The sequence below is a fragment of the Erithacus rubecula genome (assembly GCF_903797595.1).
Source record: "Erithacus rubecula genome assembly, contig: scaffold_226_arrow_ctg1, whole genome shotgun sequence".
NCBI classification, from domain to species: domain Eukaryota; kingdom Metazoa; phylum Chordata; class Aves; order Passeriformes; family Muscicapidae; genus Erithacus; species Erithacus rubecula.
In genome coordinates, this window is record NW_027636093.1 from 27,407 (window position 1) to 33,124 (window position 5,718).

At 58.8% G+C, this 5,718-nt stretch overlaps 1 long non-coding RNA gene across 1 annotated transcript; it reads left to right on the top strand.

Moving 5' to 3' along the window:
* Positions 1-3,150: 3,150 nt before the first annotated feature.
* LOC306815780 lies at positions 3,151-4,065 on the top strand. Its single transcript, XR_013777465.1, has 3 exons — positions 3,151-3,410; positions 3,692-3,806; positions 3,974-4,065. It is a non-coding gene; the product is annotated as an uncharacterized lncRNA (long non-coding RNA).
* The last annotated feature ends 1,653 nt before the right edge of the window (positions 4,066-5,718 follow it).

A 5,718-nucleotide genomic window follows, 5' to 3' on the forward strand; every position in this document is an offset into this window, starting at 1 on the left:
ACAGAACAGACGTTCAGCCATTACAGCCCTGCATGGGAGAGACTTTAATTCATCTGGGAAGTGTTTCCTAAGGCCTTGTGTGCAATCCTTACTTGGGATCTATAGTCAGAATTTGTATCCCAGGAACAATGGAATTAATTTAGCTATTCCAACATGTGTTTGCTGATGTTTGTCTTTGGAAATGGAGACAGTGTCTCTGTACAATCTAGTTGTACTGGGAAACTCAGCTGCTTATTGTGTGCTGGTGCTCCTGCCAATCCCTCCTACAAAAGACATTATTTCAGGACTAAGAGCTTCTGCCTTCAGACAGATACCAAGAGTTGCCAGCAGTTGCTCCAGGTGCTCCTGCCAACAGCCCCTGAAGGAAGGAGCACAGCCCCCGGTGCATGTGGGCTTTGGCTCCCTCTGGCACAGAAGCACCCGGGGCACAGGTCTCTGGGGCAGGAGCAGGGCACCAGCGCTGCCAGGGCTCGAGGGTAGCAGGTCTGTTTGGGCAAGGACTCTGCCACAGCCGCTGATTTCAGTGCTTGCAGGGCCCAGGGGTCAGAGCAGCATCCGTGCCCTGGCCCACATGATCCTTGCCTGTGTCACAGCCGTGGATTTAGGATGGCCACCAGCCGGGATGTGTCCCAAGGAGGCCGAGCCAGCTTCTGTGCAAGGCCCCGTGCCCTTCCCGCTGCAGCTGCGTCGGAGCCCTGGAGGCTCCTTCTGCTGCCCTGAGCCCGCAGAGCAGGGCAGCAATTGCTGATGGTTTGAGCCATTCCTAAAGATCCTGTTGGGCTGTCTTAGACACTTGGGGGGAGGGATTCCTTCCAACCTGGGCCATTTTGGGTGGGCTGGGGGCAGGCCAGGGCCAGTGGCAGCGTGTGCAAGGGCCGTTATTGAAACGGTTTAGCATGGTCACCATGGCATGGAACAGGACCGTTGGTGACGCGTGGTGATATAAGAGCCAACGGTGACACGGCCACAGCACAGTGCTCAGAGCACACGACGGGACAGGAGCAGGGCTGTGAGGAGCCCCCGCACAGCGCACTCGTTCCTGTCGGACCCGGAGCTTTTCTGAGAGTTATTCCTGCAGCTGACTTCCCAGCCAGACTGCAGGACTGTTTGTCTCACAGCTTTCCCAAGGCACCTTTCTACAAGGTGCCCTCAAGGCCAGACTGAAATGACAGGCAGATTTCCCAGCTGTTTCCCACTCTTCAAAGTGTTCAGAAGAATGAAAAGGAGAGGCTCTAGAGTCCACCCAGCACAAGAGCCTGAAGAGCCGGAGCCGTTTCAGCCAATGCATGATGGTGAGAGGCACAGCTGGGTAAAAGAGCTGATGGCTGCTGCCAGCTTGATCACTTCCTGTCCCATCCCACCCCATGCCATGCCATGCCATGCCATCCCATCCCCTGGGGACATGCCCAGGCACAGGACAGAAGAGGGGCCGGGCAGACACCCCGCAGTGCCCATGCTCATGTTCCCCTGGAGCATCCCAGGGCTGTCCCTCCCTGGGGAGTGCAGGGCTGGGCTCTGTTCTCTGGCCTCTCCCGCAGCCCCTCAGGTCTGGCTGTGCTCGCTCTTTGCCAGGTGCAGCCATGGATTGCACACACGAGCAGGACCACACTGGTGGCCGCTTCCGCAGAGCACTGAAGGTACCTGCAGCCATCCCCACCTGGGCTGGGCCTGCTGTCACTGCTCAGCCCAGCACAGCGCTTGGAGCACTCCATGGAACTTGCCTCTCCTCCCTGTCCTTTGTTCTCCTGCAGATGCTGCAGAAGTTTGTGCCGGTGCGACGTAGAAAGACCAGCACAGCAACAGAGGGCACAGCTGAGCCTGACTCCAGCCTGACCGAACTCCAGGAAGAGCCTGATGTCAGCCCAGATGTGCCTGAGCACTCAGAAGAGTCTGACACTGTAAGGAGTGATGACAGGGTGCAGGCTGACATGGCAGTGACTGAGGATGTGGGCATGACAATTGCTGACACTGGAGAGACTCAGGGCATCACAAACACTGACACCACTCCCACTCTGAGTCACTCTGAGGAACTCATAGTGGATTACTTCAAAGACTGTTGTGCTTCTCAGCACCACTTAAGCAGCCTGTGGCCAAGGCTCCATGCCTCCCAGGACTGTGTGCCCACTCAGGCCATGGTCACTGGGCCCCCTCAGTCATTGCAGGCAGCACAGCGTGGCAGGAAGGGAAGCACTTCTCAGAGGAAGCTACGAAAGCGCTCCAAGTGTTCTCCATTCCTCCCCCAGGTGCCAGCCATGGTGAAAAGCATTCACCAGAGACTGACATCCCAGGGCACTTTAGATGCAAGGCTGCGCACTGACATTCTGAGGCTGGCTGGAGAACACCCTGCTGACATGGTGCTGACCCTCCTGCGCTGTGCCCCAACGTGTGACAGGTACGGGGCCCACGGGCCTTGAGAGCTCAGGCCTCAGCAGCCTTTAGGGCCCATCACCCTGTACAGCCTGTCCAATGGGGCTTGCCAGACAGGTGGAGAGGTCCAGGACCCTCAGGCCCCTCTGCTTCCTGAGCATGCTGCCAGTGCCAGGCTCCCTCCCTGCCCCTCAAGGCACTGGGGCTGTCCCAGCTGCACAGGGCATGGTACTGTGACTGAGACCCACTCTGACACCGAGCTCCAACCCCACAGAGCTGCTGAAATGATGTGGAGAGCCATAGGCTTGTCAGGAACAGCACTGGAGAACGTGCTGCCAATTCTGCTCTGTGTCATGGAGGACTGGCCTCTGCACAGAATGTGCACCTCTGATGGAAACAACGAAGATGTTTTTGCCCTGGCTGTGAGTTTCTGGAACTGGCCCTTGCTCACCCTCCAGCACCAGTCACCTCTCCAGCAGCTCTCCATCCTCTCTGTGCCTCAGTTGTTGGGCTCAAACCTGGGCCAGGGACAGGCTCAGGGTGCACCAGGCCCGCTGCTCCCCCTGCCTCTCCCTCAGGCCCTGCCCCATGGACACTTTGGCACTGAGCGCTGTCTTGGGCTGCTTCTTTCGCAGGCAACTCTGGTGATCTGGGTGGTGGTCCAGGTGCCCCACTGCGAGGAGGCCATGATGAATGCTTCCTCGCCTCTGTTTACGGCTCTGCTCTTGCATGTTGTCATCACCACACAGCAGATGCCAAAGGAAGTTGATAACTTGTGGAGAGCGTGCCAGGAGCAACACCCGCTTCCCAGCAAGGCCAACAGGTCCCAGTCCTCCAGTCCTTCCCATGCCCTTGTGGCCAGCACCAGTGCTCCCAGTGTGACCTGGACTTTGCTCTGCACACAGGTTTGCAGTGCAGACCATGAAGGCTCTGCTCATCTGTATGCAGTATGAGCCTGAGGTGATGGCAATAGAGCGCAAGCGTGGCTGGGACACGCTGCTGTGTGCTGACACCCAGCACTATGCCGTGGGTCTGCTGGCCAGGTGAGACTCCCATTGCCCCTCTGTCCTTGACACTCCTGCTGTGTGCCCGGGTGCCCCACACAGTACCTGTGCTCATGGGCCAGAGGCCTTTGTCACCAAGGGATGGCCAAGCAGACCGGAAAAGGCTGGGAGAGGAGGTGCCCAAAAAGGGGCAGCCTCTCAAAGTGTCCACATCGCCTCCAGGGATGCTGGGGAAAAACTGGTTCTCTGTGAGTCAATCCTGGGAGAATATTGCCACCCCTCAACCTCAGGGTCCTTGTGCCTTTTTTTCCCCCTGCCAGGGAGATTCGCTGTGTATTGATGCCCTTGTGTTCCTATGTTGCACTTCACCTACTCCAGCTGCTCAGCACACAGGAGCCACGTTGGGATCTGCCTGCCCTGGCATTCCTTGTGGAGGTGAGCCTGATGGCCAGAACTGTCTCCCTGAGCTGCCTCCCAGCTCTCTGGCCTCTCATGGCCACAGCTGCCTGGGATGGTGCCCGTGCCCTGTGCTGCTGTCTGGGCCCAGCCCTGTGCAGTTCTGGGCTCCTGTGTGTCCTCTGTCACTGCCCTGTGCCTTTCAGGTCCTTGAGTGCCTGGATTTGAGTGAATGTGGGGACAGCATCCTTAAGATCATGTCAAGGTTCCTACAGAGCAATTCCAGGGAGAGGCGTCGCCTGGCGCTCAGAGGCCTTGTGCTGCTAAGCAAGGATCCCTGGATGGCAGCGGCTGAAGCGGCTGTGGAAGTTGGCCGAGTGCCTGGTAAGGATGGCCTGAAAGCGCCAGGCTCAGGCTGGAGAAGGCCCCTGAGCACGGCGCTCACTGTGTGCGGCTGCAGCTGTGGCCCTGCCCAGTGCTGCTTGCAGGGGCTGCACGGGCCCGAGCCGGGTGCCGATGGAGCCCCGGCCCAGCGGGGCTGTGGGGCGGGCCGGCACCGCGGCTCCCCGGGCAGCAGCCGGCCCTGTGCCCCTGCAGAGCCCGGCCGGCGGCTGCTGGCCGCGCCTCAGGGCTGTGCGGGCAGAGGAGGCCGGGGCCGGGCGAGGGCAGCGCCTGCCAAAGGGCCGGAGCCTGCCCTGACCCTTTGCTCCCGCCGCTCTCACAGCTGGCAGAGGACAGGAGCCGAGCGGCCGAGCACCTGCGCCAGGCCCTGCCGTACCTGCAGAGCCCACAGGAGCCCCTGCGAGAGGCGGCCAGCAGGTTCATTGGTGAGCCCGGGCTCCCTCCCTGTCCTACAGCAGTAGGATCTGGGACATGGTCCATGACAAACTCTGTATTCCCAGAGACCGCAGGGCGGTACTTGAGGAGACAGCAAGGAGACACTCAGCTCATCCACAAGGGTGAGGGCAGCGCCACTGGCAGGAGGAGCTGCAATCCCTGCCCCAGCTCTGGAGCGCTCTGCTCCCTGTGCGGATGGGGAGCGGCGTGGGCAGAGCAGACAGAGATTTCAGGGGCATGTGGGGCATTTGTGGCTAGCAGCTTCGGGCTGATCCTGGTGGTCCCTGCTCCCTCCTGGCCATGGCCAGAGCAGACTGCAGTAGCCCTGGCACGGGGGTCTTGTAGAGTCCCCAGTGATCCAGGCTGTGACCGTGGCTCTGTTCCTTCCTCTACCAGCTGCTCAAGTCCGGATGTAAGATGCCAGAACATCATGCTCTAACCTGGAAAATTAAGCCCAGTCATCTTCAGGATCCAGTGAACCAGTGTCACAAGAACACACCAAGAGACACTGAAGAGGACATAACCTGTCCGGGCTGCTGGAGCTCCAGGCAGAGCATGATTGGCACAGTTATTTTGCCTTAAGCCTTCTCCCTGCCTGCTCTCTCCCTCCAGCCCTGAGACCCTCCCCTTTTTTCCTTCTCAGCTCATCCCTTTGCTTTGCCTTTCATCAATAAACAGTTTGCCTTCTTCACTTTGCCTGCATCTCTGTGGAGCTAAAGCAGCATAAATCCAGAGCCCTGGGACTCACAGGTCCATCCTGCCGTTCTCTTCTGTGCCGTGTTTTGTGCAGAGACATAGAGGAACGAGGGCAGATCAGGTTGGAAAAGTCTCTGTACTGACGGTCCAATTACACAAATCTGTGGATTCCAAGGTCTTGCTGAGCACCCTGAAGTCCCTGGATTTTAGAAGAGCCACCCTGAGTATGCTCTGAACCCAGCTGGGAGGGATTCCATGACAAGCACTCATGGAGGGCAAAGGAGCTTGGAATGTTGGAAGGTTTCAAGAATAGCTTCCTGAAAGCACAGCAATGCTCCATCCCTGCACAGGGTCAGGAAGAGGGCAGAACCAGAGAGCATCAGGGCTTCACAGAGAGCTTTGGGTGTTCCAGAGAGCA